The sequence below is a fragment of the Eptesicus fuscus genome, chromosome 6 (assembly GCF_027574615.1).
Source record: "Eptesicus fuscus isolate TK198812 chromosome 6, DD_ASM_mEF_20220401, whole genome shotgun sequence".
Taxonomy (NCBI): domain Eukaryota; kingdom Metazoa; phylum Chordata; class Mammalia; order Chiroptera; family Vespertilionidae; genus Eptesicus; species Eptesicus fuscus.
The window spans coordinates 3,332,432-3,344,568 of record NC_072478.1 but is presented as its reverse complement, the minus strand read 5'-3'; positions in this window follow the sequence as shown (position 1 = coordinate 3,344,568).

Here is a 12,137-nt window from a genome sequence, read left to right as displayed (position 1 = left end):
GTCCCCACATGCGCTGCAGTGTGGCTGCACCGGAGCAGTAGCACCACAGGCCCGCCCGCCAGAGTCCTTGTCCCCGATGGACCTTACTTCCCAGTGGAGCTGGAAGGAAACGAGGTCTCTGTCCCGTGCCGAGTGAGGAGTAACATGCAAGTTCCCAGGTCACTCAGGACAGAATTCCTGAGCGTGTCCCACGGACCCTGAACCACGCTCTCCATCTCCCAGGCACCAGGAACCCAGGTGCCGGGCCAGGCATAACAAGAGGTCCTGCTGCTCCATGTTCTGGAAAATGTGGAAACCACGTGCCTCTCCAGCTCCAGCCTGACCAGCCGGCGGCTTGCCATTTTCCCAGGAGAGGATGGTGCCCAGGGGAGCATGGTGCCCAGGAGAGGACGGTGCCCAGGAGAGGACGGTGCCCAGGAGAGGACGGTGCCCAGGGGAGGATGGTGCCCAGGGGAGCATGGTGCCCAGGAGAGGATGGTGCCCAGGGGAGCATGGTGCCCAGGGGAGGACGGTGCCCAGGAGAGGATGGTGCCCAGGAGAGGACGGTGCCCAGGGGAGGACGGTGCCCAGGGGAGCATGGTGCCCAGGAGAGGATGGTGCCCAGGAGAGGACGGTGCCCAGGAGAGGATGGTGCCCAAGAGAGGACGGTGCCCAGGGAAGGATGGTGCCCAGGGGAGCATGGTGCCCAGGAGAGGATGGTGCCCAGGAGAGGACGATGCCCAGGGGAGGATGGTGCCCAGGTGAGCATGGTGCCCAGGAGAGGATGGTGCCCAGGAGAGGACGGTGCCCAGGGGAGGATGGTGCCCAGGAGAGGACGGTGCCCAGGAGAGGATGGTGCCCAGGAGAGGACGGTGCCCAGGGGAGGATGGTGCCCAGGGGAGCATGGTGCCCAGGAGAGGATGGTGCCCAGGGGAGCATGGTGCCCAGGGGAGGATGGTGCCCAGGGGAGCATGGTGCCCTGGAGAGGATGGTGCCCAGGAGAGGACGGTGCCCAGGGGAGGATGGTGCCCAGGAGAGGACGGTGCCCAGGGGAGGATGGTGCCCAGGGGAGCATGGTGCCCAGGAGAGGATGGTGCCTAGGAGAGGACGGTGCCCAGGGGAGGACGGTGCCCAGGGGAGGATGGTGCCCAGGGGAGGATGGTGCCCAGGGGAGCATGGTGCCCAGGAGAGGACGGTGCCCAGGAGAGGACGGTGCCCAGGGGAGGATGGTGCCCAGGGGAGCATGGTGCCCAGGAGAGGATGGTGCCCAGGAGAGGACGGTGCCCAGGGGAGGATGGTGCCCAGGGGAGCATGGTGCCCAGGAGAGGACGGTGCCCAGGGGAGGACGGTGCCCAGGAGAGGATGGTGCCCACGAGAGGACGGTGCCCATGGGAGGACGGTGCCCAGGAGAGGATGGTGCCCACGAGAGGACGGTGCCCAGGGGAGGACGGTGCCCAGGAGAGGATGGTGACCAAGAGAGGACGGTGCCCAGGGGAGGACGGTGCCCAGGAGAGGATGGTGCCTAGGAGAGGACGGTGCCACGGGAGGATGGTGCCCAGGGGAGCATGGTGCCCAGGAGAGGATGGTGCCCAGGAGAGGACGGTGCCCAGGGGAGGATGGTGCCCAGGGGAGCATGGTGCCCAGGAGAGGATGGTGCCCACGAGAGGACGGTGCCCAGGGGAGGACGGTGCCCAGGAGAGGATGGTGCCCAAGAGAGGACGGTGCCCAGGGGAGGACGGTGCCCAGGAGAGGATGGTGCCCAGGAGAGGACGGTGCCCAGGGGAGGACGGTGCCCAGGAGAGGATGGTGCCCAAGAGAGGACGGTGCCCAGGGGAGGACGGTGCCCAGGGGAGCATGGTGCCCAGGAGAGGATGGTGCCCAGGAGAGGACGGTGCCCAGGAGAGGATGGTGCCCAGGGGAGGACGGTGCCCAGGGGAGGATGGTGCCCAGGGGAGCATGGTGCCCACGAGAGGACGGTGCCCAGGGGAGCATGGTGCCAAGGAGAGGATGGTGCCCAAGAGAGGACGGTGCCCAGGGGAGGATGGTGCCCAGGAGAGGACGGTGCCCAAAAGAGGATGGTGCCCAGGAGAGGACGGTGCCCAGGGGAGGATGGTGCCCAGGGGAGCATGGTGCCCAGGAGAGGACGGTGCCCAGGGGAGCATGGTGCCAAGGAGAGGATGGTGCCCAAGAGAGGACGGTGCCCAGGGGAGGACGGTGCCCAGGAGAGGACGGTGCCCAGGGGAGGATGGTGCCCAGGAGAGGACGGTGCCCAGGGGAGGACGGTGCCCAGGGGAGCATGGTGCCCAGGAGAGGACAGTGCCCAGGAGAGGACGGTGCCCAGGAGAGGACGGTGCCCAGGGGAGGACGGTACCCAGGAGAGGACAGTGCCCAGGGGAGGACGGTGCCCAGGAGAGGACGGTGCCCAGGGGAGGACGGTGCCCAGGGGAGGATGGTGCCCAGGAGAGGACGGTACCCAGGAGAGGATGGTGCCCAGGAGAGGACGGTGCCCAGGAGAGGACGGTGCCCAGGGGAGGATGGTGCCCAGGGGAGGATGGTGCCCAGGAGAGGACGGTACCCAGGAGAGGATGGTGCCCAGGAGAGGACGGTGCCCAGGAGAGGACGGTGCCCAGGGGAGGATGGTGCCCAGGGGAGAATGGTGCCCAGGAGAGGACGGTACCCAGGAGAGGATGGTGCCCAGGAGAGGACGGTGCCCAGGAGTGGACGGTGCCCAGGGGAGGACGGTACCCAGGAGAGGACAGTGCCCAGGGGAGGACGGTGCACAGGAGAGGACGGTGCCCAGGGGAGGACGGTGCCCAGGGGAGGACGGTGCCCAGGAGAGGACGGTGCCCAGGGGAGGACGGTGCCCAGGAGAGGACGGTGCCCAGGAGAGGATGGTGCCCAGGAGAGGACGGTGCCCAGGAGAAGACGGTGCCCAGGGGAGGACGGTGCCCAGGAGAGGACGGTGCCCAGGGGAGGACGGTACCCAGGAGAGGATGGTGCCCAGGGGAGGACGGTGCCCAGGGGAGGACGGTGCCCAGGAGAGGACGGTGCCCAGGAGAGGACGGTGCCCAGGGGAGGATGGTGCCCAGGGGAGGATGGTGCCCAGGAGAGGACAGTGCCCAGGAGAGGATGGTGCCCAGGAGAGAATGGTGCCCAGGGGAGGATGGTGCCCAGGAGAGGACGGTGCCCAGGAGAGGACGGTGCCCAGGGGAGGATGGTGCCCAGGGGAGCGGTGCCCAGGAGAGGATGGTGCCCAGGAGAGGACGGTGCCCAGGAGAGGACGGTGCCCAGGGGAGGACGGTGCCCAGGAGAGGATGGTGCCCAGGGGAGAATGGTGCCCAGGGGAGGATGGTGCCCAGGAGAGGACGGTGCCCAGGAGAGGACGGTGCCCAGGGGAGGATGGTGCCCAGGGGAGCGGTGCCCAGGAGAGGACGGTGCCCAGGGGAGGACGGTGCCCAGGGGAGGATGGTGCCCAGGAGAGGATGGTGCCCAGGGGAGGATGGTGCCCAGGGGAGGACGGTGCCCAGGGGAGGACGGTGCCCAGGAGAGGATGGTGCTCAGGGGAGGATGGTGCCCAGGGGAGGATGGTGCCCAGGGGAGGACGGTGCCCAGGGGAGGACAGTGCCCAGAAGAGGACGGTGCCCAGGGGAGGACGGTGCCCAGGAGAGGACGGTGCCCAGGAGAGGACGGTGCCCAGGAGAGGACGGTGCCCAGGAGAAGATGGTGCCCAGGGAAGATGGTGCCCAGGGGAGGATGATGCCCAGGAGAGGATGGTGCTCAGGGGAGGATGGTGCCCAGGAGAGGATGGTGCCCAGGAGAGGACAGTGCCCAGGAGAGGACGGTGCCCAGGAGAGGACGGTGCCCAGGAGAGGATGGTGCCCAGGGGAGAATGGTGCCCAGGGGAGGATGGTGCCCAGGGGATGATGGTGCCCAGGGGAGGACGGTGCCCAGGGGATGATGGTGCCCAGGGGAGGATGGTGCCCAGGAGAGGAAGGTGCCCAGGGGAGGACGGTGCCCAGGGGAGGATGGTGCCCAGGGGAGGACGGTGCCCAGGGGAGGACGGTGCCCAGGGGAGGATGGTGCCCAGGGGAGGACGGTGCCCAGGGGAGGATGGTGCCCAGGGGAGCATGGTGCCCATGAGAGGATGGTGCCCAGGAGACGACGGTGCCCAGGGGAGGATGGTGCCCAGGAGAGGACGGTGCCCTGGGGAGGATGGTGCCCAGGGGTGGACGGTGCCCAGGGGAGGATGGTTCCCTGAGAGGACGGTGCCCAGGGGAGGACAGTGCCCAGAGGACGGTGCCCAGGGGAGGACGGTGCCCAGGAGAGGATGGAGCCCAAGAGAAGATGGTGCTCAGGAGAGAATGGTGCCCAGGGGAGGATGGTGCCCAGGAGAGAATGGTGCCCAGGGGAGGATGGTGCCCAGGAGAGGATGGTGCCCAGGGGAGCATGGTGCCCAGGGGAGCATGGTGCCCAGGGGAGGATGGTGCCCAGGGGAGGACGGTGCCCAGGGGAGGACGGTGCCCAGGAGAGGACGGTGCCCAGGAGAGGACGGTGCCCAGGAGAGGACGGTGCCCAGGAGAAGATGGTGCCCAGGGAAGATGGTGCCCAGGGGAGGACGATGCCCAGGAGAGGATGGTGCTCAGGGGAGGATGGTGCCCAGGAGAGGATGGTGCCCAGGAGAGGACAGTGCCCAGGAGAGGACGGTGCCCAGGAGAGGACGGTGCCCAGGAGAGGATGGTGCCCAGGGGAGAATGGTGCCCAGGGGAGGATGGTGCCCAGGGGATGATGGTGCCCAGGGGAGGATGGTGCCCAGGAGAGGACGGTGCCTAGGGGAGGACGGTGCCCAGGAGAGGATGGTGCCCAGGGGAGGACGGTGCCAAGGGGAGGACGGTGCCCAGGAGAGGACGGTGCCCAGGAGAGGATGGTGCCCAGGGGAGGACAGTGCCCAGAAGAGTATGGTGCCCAGGGGAGGACAGTGCCCAGGAGAGGACGGTGCCCAGGAGAGGACGGTGCCCAGGGGAGGATGGTGCCCAGGAGTGGACGGTGCCCAGGGGAGGACGGTGCCCAGGGGAGGATGGTGCCCAGGAGAGGACGGTGCCCAGGGGAGGACGGTGCTCAGGGGAGGACGGTGCCCAGGGGAAGATGGTGCCCAGGGGAGGATGGTGCCCAGGAGTGGACGGTGCCCAGGAGAGGACGTTGCCCAGGAGAGTATGGTGCCCAGGGGAGGATGTTGCCCAGGGGAGGATGGTGCCCAGGAGAGGACGGTGCCCAGGAGAGGACGGTGCCCAGGAGAGGACAATGCCCAGGAGAGGACGGTGCCCAGGAGAGGATGGTGCCCAGGAGAGGACGGTGCCCAGGAGAGGACGGTGCCCAGGAGAGGACGGTGCCCAGGAGAGGACGGTGCCCAGGGGAGGACGGTGCCCAGGAGAGGACGGTGCCCAGGAGAGGACGGTGCCCAGGGGAGGACGATGCCCAGGAGAGGACGGTGCCCAGGGGAGGATGTTGCCCAGGGGAGGATGGTGCCCAGGGGAGGATGGTGCCCAGGAGAGGACGGTGCCCAGGAGAGGATGGTGCCCAGGGGAGGATGGTGCCCAGGGTATGATGGTGCCCAGGGGAGAACGGTGCCCAGGGTATGATGGTGCCCAGGGGAGGACGGTGCCCAGGGGAGGACGGTGCCCAGGAGAGGACGGTGCCCAGGAGAGGACGGTGCCCAGGAGAGGACGGTGCCCAGGAGAAGATGGTGCCCAGGGAAGATGGTGCCCAGGGGAGGATGGTGCTCAGGGGAGGATGGTGCCCAGGAGAGGTTGGTGCCCAGGAGAGGACGGTGCCCAGGAGAGGACGGTGCCCAGGAGAGGACGGTGCCCAGGAGAGGATGGTGCCCAGGGGAGAATGGTGCCCAGGGGAGGATGGTGCCCAGGGGATGATGGTGCCCAGGGGAGGACGGTGCCCAGGGGATGATGGTGCCCAGGGGAGGATGGTGCCCAGGAGAGGACGGTGCCCAGGGGAGGACGGTGCCCAGGGGAGGATGGTGCCCAGGGGAGGACGGTGCCAAGGGGAGGACGGTGCCCAGGAGAGGACGGTGCCCAGGAGAGGATGGTGCCCAGGGGAGGACAGTGCCCAGAAGAGTATGGTGCCCAGGGGAGGACAGTGCCCAGGAGAGGACGGTGCCCAGGAGAGGACGGTGCCCAGGGGAGGACGGTGCCCAGGGGTGGACGGTGCCCAGGAGAGGACGGTGCCCAGGGGAGGATGGTGCCCAGGAGAGGACGGTGCCCAGGGGAGGACGGTGCCCAGGGGAGGACGGTGCCCAGGAGAGGATGGTGCCCAGGGGAGGATGGTGCCCAGGAGTGGACGGTGCCCAGGAGAGGACGATGCCCAGGAGAGTATGGTGCCCAGGGGAGGATGTTGCCCAGGGGAGGATGGTGCCCAGGAGAGGACGGTGCCCAGGAGAGGACGGTGCCCAGGAGAGGACAATGCCCAGGAGAGGACGGTGCCCAGGGGAGGATGGTGCCCAGGAGAGGACGGTGCCCAGGAGAGGACGGTGCCCAGGAGAGGACAATGCCCAGGAGAGGACGGTGCCCAGGGGAGGATGGTGCCCAGGAGAGGACGATGCCCAGGAGAGGACGGTGCCCAGGGGAGGACGATGCCCAGGAGAGTATGGTGCCCAGGGGAGGATGTTGCCCAGGGGAGGATGGTGCCCAGGAGAGGATGGTGCCCAGGTGAGGATGGTGCCCAGGGGAGAACGGTGCCCAGTAGAGTACGGTGCCCAGGAGAGGACGATTCCCAGGAGAGTATGGTGCTCAGGGGAGGATGGTGCCCAGGGGAGGACGGTCCCCAGGTGAGGACGGTGCCCAGGAGAGGACGGTGCCCAGGAGAGGGCGGTGCCCAGGAGAGGATGGTGCCCAGGGGATGATGGTGCCCAGGAGAGGATGGTGCTCAGGTGAGGATGGTGCCCAGGAGAGGATGGTGCCCAGGAGAGGATGGTGCCCAGGGGATGATGGTGCCCAGGAGAGGATGGTGCTCAGGTGAGGATGGTGCCCAGGAGAGGATGGTGCCCAGGAGAGGATGGTGCCCAGGAGAGGATGGTTCCCAGGAGAGGACGGTGCCCAGGGGAGGATGGTGCCCAGGGGAGGATGGTGCCCAGGAGAGGATGGTGCCCAGGAGAGGACGGTGCCCAGGAGAGGACGGTGCCCAGGGGAGGATGGTGCCCAGGAGAGGACGGTTCCCAGGAGAGGATGGTGCCCAGGAGAGGATGGTGCCCAGGGGATGATGGTGCCCAGGGGAGGACAGTGCCCAGGAGAGGACGGTGCCCAGGAGAGGACGGTTCCCAGGAGAGGACGGTGCCCAGGGGAGGATGGTGCCCATGGGAGGATGGCTGTCAACATGGGTCTGTGTGTTAAGACCATCTACTGTCTCACCCCATACTACGGGGTCAGGAGCCCCGGCTGCGGGACCGGCCCTTAGGGCTTCAAGGGATCACCCTGAGTACCCCTCCATATATTTTGGTAGTTGTTTGCTCTGCTGACACAATTGCCACAGTCGCCAGTGATGTCTGGCTGCTGTTGTCCCTATGTTTCCACTCTAGGGGAGGATGAGGTTGGTAATAACAGTGAGGCCGCTAAGCCGAGCATCTGAGACGCCACCTGATGCGTTAAGGCTTCCTCTCCCACCTTACAGCCTCCTCTGTTTACTTGAAAAGAGAGCCTAGGTTCACAGGGCACAGGCCCAGGAGTACACGATTGTGTGGTGACTCGGGGTGTTAAGCCCCCTGGAAAGGTCCACACCCCAATGAGGAATAAACCCCGTTTCCCTGGCTGGCAGGTGGCACCACGCGCACCAGGTTTACTGCTTTGTGTTTCCGTGTCTCTGGGCGTCCTCGTATCTGAGAAAAGTAATAAAACCTTTGTCTTCCCGAGAGCAGTGCCACCCCTCCGGGCCCTTCAGACACTCCCCAGGGAGGTCACAGCCCAGCAGTCCACAGCTCACACCCAGCAGCACACCAGCCACGTGACCCACCCTCCCAGCATGCCTTAGGGCGGCAGCCATCACAGCCACGTGACCTATACTCCCAGCATGCGTTAGGGCATCGGCCGTCTGCAGAGCCAGCCTCCATGGGCCAGTCATCGTGGACCCAGAAACCCATGCCACATGCCAGCAACATGGCATGTGGCATGTAATTCCTCTTCACAACCCACTGAGAATGTGAGAGTGTAAGTCACTTCCTACTCCTTGATTTAATAAGCAAACAAAACTGAAATATTAAATTCTAAAAATGACAAGTTGTCATATCATAACTGAACAGGAGAGCCAGCCACAAAGAGGAGCTGAAACGGTATTCCCGTGTTCAGGTTTTCCAGTTAAGGATTGAAGCCGGTGCCTATATCAGGGACTGGGGCTCATCGTCCGTCAGTTCCCTCTGATGGAACCATTGGTTAAAATCCATAATGAAAGATTGACGCTGGCATAGTGCATAGTGTACTTGTCTGCAAAATACACATAAAGAAAGGAGATAAGAAAGGAGGAAAAGGTACCAAGACCAAAGAAACACTAATAAAAATGAGACCAAATATTTTACTGCAGTTGGCTAAGGCCTGGGGATCAGGGGATCAGGTTTTTAAGCTAATACTCAGGGGTATTAGCTCGCCTGCCTGCCTGTTTTCCCAACTCACAGGAGATCATAAACTGGCTGCCTTCAACAGTGTATCAGTCAGGCCGAACTGTGTAACAAAGCACCACAGCCGGTGACTTAACCCAAACTGATTTCTCATAGGTTTGGACTCGGGGAAGTCCACCATCAAGGTGTGGGCCAATGGGGTACCAGGCAGGAGTTCCCTTCCTGGCTGCAGATGGCTGCCTTCCCCTGTCCTCATACGACAGAGAGGAGACAGAAAGCTCCCTGGTGTGTCCTTTCATAAGGGCACTAATCCCATCATCAGGGCCCCACCCTCAAGACCTCATCTGAACCTGATTACCTCCCAAGGGCCCTATCTGCTAGCACCATCCCAGTGCAGGTTAGGACTACAACATGTGGATGAAGGGGGAGCATGATTCATCTCAGAGAGAGCAGGAACATTCCCCCCAAAGCACATCCTCAGACATGCAGACATCCTCTGACATTCGCACACTCAGACATTTGCACACTCAGACATTCGCACCCTCAGGTATACCCACACTCAGACGTGCACCCTCAGACATTCACACACTCAGGCATTCGCACACTCAGGTGTGCACACTGTACCTTCCCTACCATCATCGCCCTGCAAGGTATGTTGGCCCCCCCCTTCCTCTCCTGTCCTCACAGGTGTCCTCGCAGCTGCGAGGGTGTAAAGTGGAGGGGACTGTGGAAGATCTCAAGGCCAACACTCCCTCTAGTCCATCATCAAAAAGAGTTCTGATGATCATCGAGTGGCAAATACATTCCCTGGACATAGATTGGGAAAACAGCCATCTATTAGTCCTAGGGCACAAGAAATGGGCAGTGTTTGTGGGGCTGAGGAACAACATAAGGAAATAATCAGAAATTCAGGCAACGAGTTATGTACCAGGATGTTCACAGAGGCATTACTTAAAATTGCAGAACCAGCCAAAAGAACAGTTGGATTCAAACTAAATAACCCAAAATAGGAGATGGTTACAAAAGATGGACCATTAAACAGATATTAAATGTCATAGTCTCAGAAAATACATAATTAAGTAGAAAAACACACCATCAAGTTAAAAAACACGCCTGGCTCCATGCACAGCGTGTCCAAATCGGTCCACCGTGAGGGTTCGCAGTGAGCTGCGGCTTGTGACACAGACTGAAGACAATATAAAGCACTTTCCCATCGTAGTTGAGGCCACAAGGAAAGAAAAGGTGAGACAGGAAGGACCCGGTGCTGGGGGAAGAGAGCCATTTGCTAACAGATGCTTGGATTCCTTTTTCTCCAGCGAGGGAAATGACCTTCAATTCCAAAAACTGAACATACAATGAAAATACATGAATGTCAACCCAAAATGGCAAAAAAGGCTAGTTGATAAGCTGGATAAAGGTTAACACCACACCTGTTCGGTATGCCGCCACATCTATAGCCCCTGGCACATCGGCACATAGTAGTATCTCCGTTAAAACTGTGGCAAACAAATGAGTATAGGGATGAAGACACAATAAGACAGATTGAGAGTGGAAGTTACCAGAAGGCGGGGGTTGGGGAAGGGAGGGGATGTTGGTCAAAGCAGACAAATTTCCAGCTTTACAATTAGCAAGTTCTGGGGATCGAAGGCATAGCATGGTGACTATCCTATCTGATAAAGAGGGAATATGCTAATTGACCATCACCCCCTCACAAAGATGGCAGCACCCACAGCCAATAAGGAGGGAATATGCTAATTGACTGCCATGCCCTCAAAGATGGTGGCGCCCACAGCCACAAGATGGCAGCGCCCAGTTGCCTCAGCCCTGCTGGGGCAGCAGGCATGTGGCATGGCCGGGCCCTCCCCCAGGCAGGTCTGGCCACTCCACACACCTGCCTCCAGAGTGCCCCAGTCCCCTCAGCTCCCCAGCCGCCCAGGGCCAGCCCAAGGTGCAGGCAAGCCTCGAATGTTGGCTGCTCAGCCTACACCTGAGGTACAGGCAAGCCTCGGATGGCGGCTGCCCAGCTGCCCAGGGCCGCCCGAGGCTCAGGTAACCAGGGCTGGCCGAGGCTTGCACTGCCGGCAGTGGCAGCAGCAGAGGTGTGACGGGGTGTCTCCTTCCCCTGATCGCCGGGTCGCCTCGTGCCCCTGAGGGCTCCTGGACTGTGAGAGGGGACAGGCCGGGCTGAGGAACCCCCCCTCCAGTGCATGAATTTTCATGCACCGGGCCTCTAGTAGCTAATAATACTGTACTGTGTGCTTTAAAAATGCTGAGAGAAGGCCTTCAATGTGCTCACCACAAAAAAGAGATGGTGACTACGTAACAGGATGGAGTGGGAGCTAATACTAAGGCGGTAACCATTTTGCAATATAGGACAACACATTTTACACATTAAGCTTATACAATGTCATATGCCAGTTCTACCTCAATAGATCTGGGGAAAAAAAATTGAAATGAAAACATTTGTAAAAGGATCAAGCACTCAGCCCTAGTTCAGTCAGCTTTGGGTGTGGTCCGCTCGCACAAACTGCTCCCTCGTGTCCCGCTTCCCACCATGAACTAAAGACCCACCAACAAATCGGGCAGCTTCCCCCTGGAATTACACAATCCCAGAGCTTGATTTTCAGGGCGCCCTCTTTAATAACACAGAGATGGGTGTAGAAATGTTGCTATCATAAATAGTAAAAATAATGAGGTTTTGCATGCACATGGCCATGCCTTAATTGCCTGGGAAGTTTACTGACATGGGAAAAATCTTCCTTGGGCAATTCTGCGGAAATGAGGTGTCGTCGTATTGGTTAGGAAATATTAAATCACAGATTAAACACAGACAGTGAAGTGACTGAGAGATGATTTCAGTTTCCTCTTCAGAACGGGGGATCAGAGAGGCTTAAAATAATAACCGCCGAGTCCAGGAAGGGCAAACGCGGGAAATATTGAGTGTTGGGAGCCTTCTGATGTCTGTGACCCTCAGCAAGGGCCCGCCAGGGTCGCAATCCCAACTGCACGCCCGCGGAGGGCCACGTCCTCTTCCAAACAAACCTCGGAGCCCGGGACCGTCGCCGTAAACAAGACAGCCGTTCGCCTCGGCCGCGGGGGCTTCGGGGCTGCTCTTGGGGAGCAGTTGGAAGTGGTTCTCAGGATGTTGTTTATGGGACGAGAGGAAATCTTACATCCTTCACATTTTATTCTGTAGCCTCTGACCCCTGCTTTAATGCTCCTTTGATATGATGTGATTCCTGTCGCTCCTTCAGAAAATGTAGCAACACCAGAAAGGTCTTCACGGTGAGCCGTTCAGACATCCCACAACCCCAAGGCCTGCGCCCACCTCGGGACCACCCTCGTCATGATTATAACGTGCAATTACGTTACGTCCCACAGAGAAAGGGAACATACTGCTGGCAAGCTGCACCCCAAGCCCTCCTGGGACCCGGGACTCAGTCATTCTCATCGGCAGGGCTTCCGAACGCTGACTGAGGCGCAGGGGTTCGTCTCGTCTCCCAGGTCTGCACAGATATGAACATGTAAGCAACGTGTGGACGAAGGT